The sequence below is a fragment of the Acanthaster planci genome, linkage group LG05 (genome assembly GCF_054643075.1).
Source record: "Acanthaster planci isolate LZ-2023a linkage group LG05, COTS_SCS, whole genome shotgun sequence".
NCBI lineage: Eukaryota > Metazoa > Echinodermata > Asteroidea > Valvatida > Acanthasteridae > Acanthaster > Acanthaster planci.
In genome coordinates this window covers 21,574,860-21,586,965 of record NC_141781.1, presented here as the reverse complement: position 1 = coordinate 21,586,965, position 12,106 = coordinate 21,574,860, and the positions used below count along the sequence as shown (strand labels likewise).

At 38.3% G+C, this 12,106-nt stretch overlaps 2 long non-coding RNA genes across 9 annotated transcripts in view; one reads left to right on the top strand and one right to left on the bottom strand.

The window, feature by feature from the left end:
• Nucleotides 1-528: 528 nt before the first annotated feature.
• LOC147799224 (uncharacterized) overlaps nt 529-12,106 on the bottom strand; it is a 159,531-nt gene continuing 147,953 nt past the window's right edge. For 5 of the 8 annotated variants that reach the window (XR_015425457.1, XR_015425455.1, XR_015425454.1 and 2 more), the window contains exons 2-6: nt 10,471-11,125; nt 9,899-9,995; nt 8,979-9,073; nt 3,095-3,164; nt 529-1,708 (exon numbers count right to left, since the gene is read on the bottom strand). This is a non-coding gene — a long non-coding RNA (uncharacterized LOC147799224). The remainder of the gene's footprint in view (nt 1,709-3,094; nt 3,165-8,978; nt 9,074-9,898; nt 9,996-10,470; nt 11,126-12,106) is intronic. The other 3 variants (XR_015425459.1, XR_015425458.1, XR_015425452.1) reach the window with 3 other exon arrangements.
• Nucleotides 586-3,677, top strand: LOC147799231 (uncharacterized). Its single transcript, XR_015425472.1, has 2 exons — nt 586-713; nt 1,538-3,677. It is a non-coding gene; the product is annotated as an uncharacterized LOC147799231 (long non-coding RNA).

The window sequence follows — 12,106 nt, the reverse complement described above, 5'->3', positions numbered from 1 at the left end:
GACGAAGAGGAGAAAGTTTTAACGTGGAACCAGCAAGTCCTGAAAAACCTACTTTTTTGTCCGGGAGAATTTTGAAATTTTGAAACTATAGTTCGGTTTGTTATTCAATTTCCTCTGCAAAAAGTGTCTTTTTGTAGTGTGGACTGCTTTTAAAGGCGAGTTTTTCGATATTTTCTGCTTCAATTCTCCCCTTTGTTGTTCACTCAAGCGTAACGAAAGATAGCGGCGTCTAATCTTCCGTAATCCTTGAAACATTTTATTGTTTGGGAGAGACCGAAGAAAGGAATCCAACAAAAGAATTGGTCTCTTTTTCAGCCGAGGTACATTCTGTGTACGTGCGTTGAAGCGGGATCATAAGTTGCAAAACGGCTGGTATTCGCCTCCAATTCCTCGTCAGGACAGATCGCGTGGGTTCCTTTTCCGTTCGTCCTATTCTTTTCGCGCCACACCTTTCCTCCTCTTTCTTCTATTGGCTCCCTGCAATCACGTGGTCTTCTAGAACTATTAGTATTGCGTATATTCCCGTCATTTCGTCAACGGGTTTTTAGTGAAACAGTATCGCGCTGTCGGAGTCTCCCAGTGTTGCCAACATGTACATTTTACACCATACTTATGACGCTCAGAATGTACAAGATCTGAATGTATTTTGTTGCAGTTACTTTATTTCTTCTAAAATTCTATATCATCGTCCAATATGTGGGCAACTGACAACTGTAAGTATTGACTTCAAGAACAAAATTTCAAGGGCAACATTTTAATTTCCTTTCCTCAAGATAAAAACTGGGTGTGGTACATTGAAGTCAAATTACTCAGTCTTTCAGCCTTGTGTAGGTCACAAGTTGAGTTTATTTTGCATTACTAGTTACAGGTTCATTCAAATTGTCTCTTAAGCTTTCTAAAAATGTTCCCCAGGAAGAAGTTGCACCCTTACTTCACTCAAACGGTTGTGTATAAAGTCGATGGGGAAACGAGAATTTTCTAAGTAGTTCCTAGGTATTTATTTTGTAAGTAAAATTGGGGAAAATGTTTCTCAGTCTTTCCATCAGTTCTCTAATGCCTCTATTCAGAGCAAATTTACACTTGTTCAGTTTTCCTCGGAGGTGGAGTCAAATGTTTGTTCACGTCAGAAACATTTTCTTTAATAAAAACCTTAGAGCTAAAAATACAAAATCAAACTGTCCTTTATTTTCGGAAATGACAATGCGGACCAATTTTAAAGCTGAGACAAACGCACACTTGAGATCAAACTAGTGCACTTTAGGGCTTTCATTTTGCAAAATCAAACAGTGCAATGACTTAAGTCAAGTGAAGAACTTTAAAAGCTCATTTAGCTTGAAAAATATTGAAGAACTTATTGCAGCAAAATTAAAGAAAGAGCCATTTTACAGCCCTGTGTGCCCTAACAATCCAAAATCCTCCAATTTAAATATAATTTTTAATGATAAAAAAACACCATAAGATGTACATTCAATTAAAACATGGAATCAGTTTAAAACCTCAAATATTTCTCTCTTTCCTCCCCTTCATCTGCAACAAGTCCATCTTCACATCGGGTCCTTTCCATACTCCAACATCTGAGTGATCTTCAAACTCCTACTGCCTTCAGTGATGAGAGGGATCAACTGACATATGACATTTCTGAAGAACATCTTGAGTCTTATAATGAGAAGACACTGAAGATGACGGACAGCCCAGCTGAAATTCCTACCTGGACAAGAGAAATAAAGCAAATTGAAGCACTTTCAAATCTGAAGACAATTGTTTTTCAAATGAACTCCACCATTTTGATAACCTTGGGAGGTGTGCATTTGATCAAAGATTTTACTTTGCCCATAAACTTGAAAAGATTCCTCTAGCAATGCAACAATGGGACTTGTAATGAATTCTAGAGTAACTGAGTTTACAACATCTTGGCTTAATAGATGGTTACTTTTAAAAGTTTTTTATAGTTGCCCTTGCAAATCCTTTAAATGGAACATGAGACTCCTACTGCGAATTCACCGTCAAATTACCAACAGGATTCAGGAGTGAACTTCAGCATGAACTCTAACTATCAAGATTGATTTATACCAAGACTTGCTGTTCATAGTTTGTGGAATGAAAAAAAAATGGTTTTGGAGTGTCTGGTGCACTCCTGGTGTGTTTAAAGATTCTTATACTGAGGTAAAAAAACTTGCTCCAATTTCAGATTCAAACTTTTCAATGCCTTCCCCAAAGCCATAAATAACTTGTAGCGATTACAAATGCATGCAAAGTCCTTGTGGCATAGACTGTTTCAGAAACTTTATCATTAATTTTAACTTGGCATATAACAACCGCACAAAAGTCCTCACAGATTTCTTTCAACTTCGACTGAAATTGGAGAATTTTTCGACCTCATCTGTACTCGAACATTTACTTTCAAGATGAGACTTTGCCAGCTGATGTTCTTCAACCTTTCAGAAATGTTTCATTCATAAATCAGTCTTGCCATATCAAAGTTTGATTATTTCTAAGGTACCGACAAGGAAAATCATGGAAAAATATTTGTGCTTTGAATCTCATTGCCCCAAATTGTTAATAGAATATTTGAAAATTGGAGTGAATGAACTTTTGACAAATTCATAATTCATAGCCTTGTTACTGCTTGTTTTCCAAACGGCTAAGACAGTACCTTGACTTGAAAGTAAAACCATGTCATGCGCCCAAAACTCTGAAACAAACATAGCACAACAGATAGATTGCTGGCCTTAACATCAACTGGCAACTTCTCAACTGAGTGGTCAACCAAGGATATTTGTAACCTGTTACTGAAAGTCGAGTCTGTTTGTTTACAAACATGCCAAGAAAAAAATCCAAAGCATTTTGAAATGAAAATAATTGCAGCCAAACTCTGAACGCAAATACTTCATTATTTTATCAAATGCGCGGGAAAGATGCAATTTGCATATTACCATTACAAAATGTGTATTAACAATGAGTCATCTTGTCAACAATTGAGCAGCCAACACGTAATTTCAAAAAGACGAATACGGGGATCTGAAGACTAAAACCATTTAATTATTGAGACTCGTTGAAGGTAACAGGTTACAAAATTGAAGGTATTGCTTCTTACCTTATCAAGTGACCTTTGACCAATGAAGTTTGTGTCGTTACTGTGCAGTGACTGGCTCTGTTCCTTATTTCTGCAAAAAAAGTTAATTGAAAATTAGTATGAAATCCACTCAGGCGCACGATATCCCATGTTCGGGCACGCATATATACGGTAAACCTTGAAGACCCTATTTTGGTTCAAAGGTCACTGATTAAGGTAGGCAATGATACCTTGAATGGCTACAGTGAATCTTGATACGTGTCCTATGACCTATTACCTTGGGTAATTTGTATATGATCTCCATGTAAAGAGGGTTGTATACAAATTACAAAAGGCGTGGCCATAGTATGCATATTCATGATGCAATGTAGCCACTTTAGGGGAGGAACCAGAAACGTGCCATTGTAGGGGAACCACAAAGGTTTCTGGAGTTGAACTTCCAAACCACAGAAGCCTTTGCAGTTGTCCTTCCAAGACCATGTGTTAGTTTCTGGGGTCCATCCTCTAAAGATTTATCCTTGGTTGACTACTTTCTTGAAATCCTCCTTGCATGGAGGAGAGGGGCTTTTTGATTTGTGAGAAATAAAGACAAGGGGGTACCTTATTCAAATTTTCTGTGTGAATTTATTCTAGGGGACCCCTATTCATTTTATTATCATTAAAAAAAAAAAAAAAAAAAAGCAGCAGTGTTGTGCTAAACATACGTTGCTAGTCGGCGCCCTCTACTGTCTGGGGCGTATGGCAGTCTATGGCCCAGGTACTGTGGTTGATATACCTATTGTTCAGTGAAATCCACCGATGTGTCACAGGCACTCTGCACCACTGGTATCCTGCCCCTACATAATCAAGCATGTATTTCACTTTATTGAAAAAACAAACAATGGCCAAAACAAAGGTCAGAAAGGATTCACTGTTGCCGACCTAATCTTTGCTGAGTCTGTATGGGGTGATTGACGGACGTCATCCCCTGTTCGGGCAACCAGGCTGCAAAATTTTGGAATATGTCTTGAAGAAAATTTTTTTGAAAAAAAAAAAGTACTAATGACAAAGCTGTTTTAATTGGACTTTTCCACTCCATCTCCAATTGAGTCCTGAACCACCAAAATGACAACAACTTCAGCCGAGATGATGACGTGCGAATCAGAGAAACACATTCTAACATGGCTGACAACTTTACAATGTGACAAAGTTTTTGGGAAATATTATTCAGGTAAACCAAACTCTCTCAACAAGTAGTTCCATTGAATTAAATGCACTGAAGTGCATTACTGGTGAATATTTTGTTTTCACTTGTGATGGAAGAACCACACAATCTATGAGAATTTCACAGAGCAACATTTCAAAAGTTTTCTGGAATTTTTGTTCGTTTGAAAACAAACCCCACAAGAACAAAATTCCATTTATAGTCAGTGCAACTGAAAAATAATAACAGTGTGTGATCAGCAGAAAAAAAAGCTGTGGGGTTCAATTTTTCCTTCCTTACCAGAAGTCTGGCAAAGCCTCTTAGGAGATACTGTAGATGACATTGGGTTTGTTAATGGTCTACTCCTATGAAATATATTCTACATTTATTCCTATCATTTTATATTCCTATCATCATATTATAAATTCAGAGCAACAGAACAAAATATTAATCCTCGGGATAAACAGTCACATTTCACTGAACTAACTAAATTGTTAACTTTTCATAATCATCCTTAACCCTCACTGCCCAAGGGTTGCTGGACCTAACCTACCCCATTCACACACCCATATGGGACTTTATGCACAGGGGCTGTTGGACTTGGTTTTTCTGAGGTATGCCAAACCCAATGCAAAAGCCAGCTGTCTGGGCCTACCAGACCTATCTCCCCACTGAATTAAACACTTTACTACTGTTTAATTCTGTGTGGTTGGGGAAGGTTAGGGTTAAACTAAAATCGCTTTGAACATCCCGACGTACCAAATCCAACAAATCCAATCCAATGTGCTTTAGACTAAACCTGAAGCCTTAGAAACACCTGTTAATATTTTGCTTACGTTGTTTGACAGCTAAACACGTATCTGACACTGCAAACTCAACCTCCTTAATACTAGAGGAAAGAAACACATTACTTTAAAAGTAAACAGGTGTAATAAAAATAAAGACAAGTGAATGACATTCCTTGAAATTTGCCCAAATGACTGTGTTCAAACATCTCCATAGTTAATGGTCACATACATCTACCTAACTTCGTCTAACAGATACGATTGTTCATGTTGATATTAAACATAAAGATTCCCTTTTATAGGATGATCTAAGTTTCTCTTTAAATGCTTTCAAAACACTGCTTGTTTAAGGTTACTTCTACTTGACTAAAGGCTCATTTATTCTACTCTGATTTTAACTTTTTAGAATGTTTACATTTTAAGGATGCCCCTATCAATTACATATAAACCGGATGTAAGTTTACGGTAAATTTAAGTTCTACATTTTTCCTAACACTATTAACTTATCCGGTTACCAATCACTAGAGCATGTTATCTTATATTCGCTGAGGGACGAGTGTTGTCATTGTTACTAACACTGAGTACTCCAGTAGACATCAACAAGTCATAAATCATATCATTTGGCTATCCTCAAGAAAATTTAAACAGTAAAAGAAATGATGGAGTTGGAAGTCAACTAACCACCTTGTAGTCCTAATCATTAACTATAAAGTTAAATCCCTCCAAGAATTCCATTACTATTTGAATCCTGAAACAGAAATCTAATTATTATTAAAAGGTTTTGAGATTTCCATTTAACTAAACCTTCATTTTATAAACTACGGTACCCTATCAACATTGCCTTCTTGAAATCCTGTTTGCATGTCCAGTTTGGCCTTGGAATAACAATGTACATCTTTAGTTTTTCTTAAATTTACCTGTGGTAAACTAAATTGAAACTTTCAAACATTAGGTTAGATGATCCTTTGTTGCTAATACAGACCTATCATTTCCTACTCATGATAAACTTTAATACTGTCTACTCAGTTTTACTCTTTCAACAATCCCAATGTCATCTTTGATACCACCTTCAAGGAAACATACCTCCAAACACAAATGAAACCAAAACTGAAATGATTCTGTAGAATCTAGGTAAAGTTGAGCAGCCATATTAGAATGTCTTTCCTCCAAGTCTCACACCAACACCTGAAAAGAAGCCATTATCATTCATCAGGTCTAGAGCCCCCTCAGATCAGAAGCAGATGTCCTCTTTGATAAAGGTTTGGTCATCATGACCTTGCCAAAAAGCAACCTGTTTACACAGGAACAAAGAATGACGGGTACCAACTTAGGATAACAAAATGATCGAAAAAATGGTGAAAAAAGTGCAATGGTCCTCAGTCCGTTACACCAAACCATACAGGGACTCCAAAGACTTAAGTAAGCAACAGAAATCCTTTCTTTCCTATACTTGAGAGTTTGGAAGATTTTTGAGTGAAATAGCATGTCAATTATGTGAGGCAGGACACCAGTGGATAAGAGCACCAGTGACACATACAGTCGATTTCACTAAACAATAGGTATATCAACCACAGTACCTGGGCCACAGACTGCCACACGCCCCAGACAGTAGAGGGCGCCGACCAGCAACGTATGTTTAGCACAACACTGCTGCTTGTACAAGCATGTAGAATGGGATTTCATAAATACAAGTAACTCAAAAAGACATTTTGGAAACATTTGGCAAGTAAGGTAATGTGAGAACCACTCCCTTGACACGAGACACTCTGAATATAGTTTCTGTAAATACACACTGTTGATGAATAAAACAAATAAATATATGTAAATTGAACAAATTTTCCATGACTCCACTAAATCATGCATGAACTGCAGAAAAGTGGACAATGGTTTCCAAATTTCATGGTTTTAGATTCTACTAGAATTGGTGTACTTAAATAATTCTTTTTGGAATTTTGAAAAGTGTTTGTCTCGTGGTCTGTGTCTCAGATTCAATTTGTGGGAGTGATTCTCATCAATATGCAATAACAAACATCCAAAGGTATGGTTCAAAACATCAAGTGCCATCAATTTGTAGCTGATCAGAGCACAAATATCTTAGAGCTGGAATCTTACACGCAATCAGCAAACCTGATTTGATCTGTTTGAGATTTAGATGGAATGGATTTGACATTGTCTTCAAGTCAATGAAATCACTTGATGAATACGCAGTGCGCGTCTGTTGCTAAAATGTACCAAAAGGTATTGTCAAGATGTTTAAATGGAAATGTTATTTCTAAGAAAACGTCGCATTAATGTCATATGTTCGTAGAAATCTTGACTACTATCATAACACTTAAATCTTGAACCATACCTTTGATCATATCCCATGAGATGGATCCATGCAAGGTATGTTTAGAAAATCCACAAAGGGGAAAGACCAGATATGGATAATCATCATCATGTCCTCATAACCGGGAGGGACAAATTTGAAACATCCCCACACCAGGGGAAAGGCAAAGTTGGACACATCCCCACACAAGGGAGGGGCAAAGTTGGAGACGCGTGGCCCCACACCAGGGGAGGGGCGAAGTTGGAAACATCCCCACGCCAGGAGAGGGGCAAAGTTAGAGACATGTATCCCCACACCAGGGGAGGGGCAAAGTTAGAGACAAGTATCCCCACACCAGGGGAGGGGCAAAGTTGGAGACAAGTATCCCCACACCAGGGGAGGGGCAAAGTTAGAGACATGTATCCCCACACCAGGGGAGGGGCAAAGTTAGAGACAAGTATCCCCACACCAGGGGAGGGGCAAAGTTAGAGACAAGTATCCCCACACCAGGGGAGGGGCAAAGTTGGAAACATCCCCACATCAGGGTCAAGAATCTTAGAGAATTCCCAACATCAGAGATAAAGAGCCCATTCACTGAACACAGCATTGATCCATCTCTTTCTAGTTTTAAAATGTTTTCCAGGAAAACTCAAAGAATAGTAACCTTCAACTGTTTCAATAATTTTAAATTTTGGTCTGTACGCCATTTTTGTCTCAAAACTTTGTCAACATTTAACTTGAAACTGATAAACTTTGTGCAATATTTTTTGGGGGAGGGCAGGGTTAGTCTTATGATATTTACAAAAGGGTCTGCTTTTATGCAACAATTCTGAGTTGTATGATCTACATAATGTTTGCAATGTCATTGATTCATTTGAGTTTTCCTGTAATATAACAATGTACTAGCAAAAAAGAAGAAATAAATTTATCCTCAAGCAAATTTGCCAAACAGTGTAAGGGCAAATACCAGCATTGCTGAGTTACAGGTAAATGCAAGGTAAGATGACATCATACAATGGTATCAACCAATGAGCATTAACGATTTGTGTTTGCTTGAAGATAAAAGACACACCATCATTTACATATCAGAGCTTACAAGACAACAGCTTAAAAGCCTATCCAAGTTTTTGTACTCCTTTCCTGATGAAGTTACTTTGTTTTTGCTATCAATGGGACTTGATTTGTATTCAGTGTTTCATAAATAAAAACCGCTCTGATGGAAATTTGGTTTCTTATCAGACTAAAGAATGACAATCCAAAATTTTGGAAGAGTGCTGATATTCCATTTTCTTATTTTTCTCTTTCATCAACTCAAGATGCGCAAACTCCCTGTTCTAATGCTTGCAGTAAAACAACTTGGAAAGCTCACAAAGGCTACGAAAATATCCAAGTTTACATCACAATGACCTTTCAAAGAAAATCAGTTAAATCTGAAAGTTCTATGTCAGAGCAATCTTTCAAAATCTTCCTGCTTTTGCTTTTTGATACTGGTCAAACATGTAACCACATACTTGAAAGAAAAAATAAGCTGAAGATCTTTCAAATATCTCCTTAATCTGAGGAAAGGTCAATAACAGGGATATTTTTGACACCTTATAAACTGCAAATGTACAAATGATTCTTTTTTACATTTCTGATGAACACGGATGGCTGGACTTGAAATCTCTGGAGGCAAAGCTGTTGTCATGGTGATGAGGGATGCTGCTGTTTATCACACTGTTTACCTGCAATGATGGCAAGGAGAAAGTACAGTTACAAGTGAGAAATGCATCGTTGTAAACAAATACAAAACTCTCAGTACATCTATTACAATTTGAAAGTCTGTGTCAAGTTTTCAAACACAATGTTATTCTCTAATACACAAAGCTCAATTAGTCCATAATTAAGCTCAATTACATCTATATAGTTACACTGAAAAGAAACAGACTAGCTAGTATCTGTCCATTTTTAATACCCATCACATTTACCCTCACTAATTGTGGAATTCATTTTTCCATATCCTCAAAACGACACCAGTATTGTGACGAGCATAATGAAGAACAACTTGAAATTTTTGCTTGAATTCAAACCGGTGAATCAGAAAAGTATCCAATGTTTGAGTAACTACCTCCAGTCTGAATGACTTCTTCATTAAGTCCCAGAAAATCTACATGTACATACATGTACTGGTCCAAGGTTAACTCTAAGACTTTGTCTTAGGTCTACGAATGTATACAACACTATATGCATGTCACACTGGATATAGGAGCCTCAGTCGTGGGACTTTTGGTATGAACAATTTGCCAATAGGTCATTCAGAGTCTTTAATGACACAGTAACTTGGACTAAGACTGAAATTACACATAAGAGACTGGGTAACTTGGACCAAGCTTTGTTATAAGTATTTCATCTTTGAAATGAGTGATTTAAGTCCTGAAGCCCCACATTTTAATTTGAAGAATTTTTCACATACATGTATCTTAGAGGTTAGAGTCGGTACATGTACATGATGAAATTTACAGATTTCACTAAAAGAATACTACCTTTTAATAAAACCATGTTGAACTCACCTTGCAGGAAATGGCTGGTTGTATTTGTCTTCAAGGTGTTCTCATGGAAAGGCCAGGATGATGGCCTCACGATGGCCACAAAGGGTCAAAGGTCAACCTGTACAACAAAATATTTGTCATTTTGTGGGGGATTTACCTAAAAGGAAATCGTCAAGGAATTTAAGCAAAAGGAATGTACAAAGTTGAACCAACAAAAACGTTTTACTTTCAAGGTAACATAAAAACAAACTCATTGCTACACCTAACAATCCGCTGGCTCAGCTCTGGATAAGATTGTGAGGTTTGTCAATTTGTTTATAAAATGATCTATTTCCATTTACATGTTCAGTGGAGAACTATCGATTCAGAAATCAAGAAAGGCATGATGAGGTTAGAAAGATATTTTTATCTGCATTTGTGGTAGTTCTTGCAGGTTGTTTCTGAGGCTTCATAAAACTTCACCTAAACATGATTTGCATTAAAAGATGAAAGTGACTGTGTGGAAATGACAAGGCATATTTGATGAATATAAAAGGGTGGAACCTATCCAAAGGTACATGTCAAAAGCCTTTGAGCTTTGGTATGCAGCCTACCTGTGCTAATCCACTGCATGATTGGTATAGACTTGAAGTAACTCTGATGCCAGGCTACTTGCTGGATGTCTAGCATGACTGGCTCACAAGATGACTGGCCGGTTGGTAGGCTGATTGGAGCACAAGATGACTGGCTGGCTAGAAGGGTGATTGGTTGACAAGATGACAGGCTGGTTGGCAGGCTGATTGGTTCATCACATAACTGGCTGGTCGGTAGACTATTTGGCTCACAAGATGACTGGCTGGTTGGTAGGTTGATTGGTTCACAAGATGACTGGCTGGTTGGTACGCTGATTGGTTCACAAGATGACTGGCTAGCTGGAAGGGTGATTGGTTGACATGATGGCTGGTTGGTTGGCAGGCTAATTGGTTCATTAGATAACTGGCTGGTTGGTAGGCTGATTGGTTGACAAGATGACTGGCTGGTGGGCAGGCTGATTGGTTCACAAGATGACTGGCTGGTTCGTGTTGGCACGTACACACATGTATTTCTTATTTATTGATGTCTCTAAGCACAGCATCTTTGTATCAAAATCCAAAGACCTACATGACTTGTAAGGTCAACAGTGCTGTCATCTGACATGGAATGACCTTATTGAGTTGGCTTGCTGATGGCAGGCAACATGACACCTGTTCCAAGTCTCCTGTAAAAGATCTGCCAATAAAAACAATACAGCACTTGAACAGATCGAAGTCGCATATATGAGTTTTAACCCTACTTTTCAGCTTATTTTGCTCAAAAACCTATGGACACATATTACTTTGCATCATTTGTCAAAGTGGCTTGTCTGACCTGTGTGAAAAGATCCAACAGGTCAAGCCTGCTCGAGGACAAACAGCCCGAGAGTATGTGGTTGCCAGTCACCACAAGATCTCAACATGGCCAGTTTGTTTGGCTGCTGCTGACTGCCCAGTACATCAAAATGCATCAGAATTTTTCGCCTGATGGGGCTAGGGTTCAAGACTACAAACCATAGCACAACCCTCGTCATTAAGCCTGGTAATTATGTGTATCTCAATTAACGTTGACAGACATGGTAAGAAAGTCACATTTTTTTCTCCTGATTGAATCTTGCTGATGAAACCCAAATAGGGCCATGACAATCAAGAGACATTGCCTGAGTAACACTCTTTTTCGGGGCTGACCATTATTAGTAAAACTTAGAGTAACAAAAAACCAGGGGGGTCCCGAAGTTTATAAACCCCCAGAATCTACCGGAATCAGGTCAACTCGTCCCCTGGCTGACTCGCCCCTTACTGACTCGCCCCCTGACAATCTCGCCCCTTACCATATCTCGCCCCTTTGCCAACTTGCCCCCCAGACAAGTCACCCCCCAGCCGAGTCGCCCCTTGGCCAACTCGCCCCCTGGCAAACTTGCTCCTAACCAAGACTACCAAGTTACCCCCTCAGAAGAGAGTCCACTGGTTTGGGCCACTCGTACATTTCTAAGTGTCCTTGCAGAAGGTGGGATAATAATTATAAATTATTATGACAATAATGATGTCGTAACTTGGTTATAATAAAAACAAGACGAACACAGCTTAAAGTTGAGAGCAAAGATCATTTTATATTATATTTTATATATTTTTAAGTGAGATTTACACAAAATCAGTTGCACAGAATAATTCAAGTGCA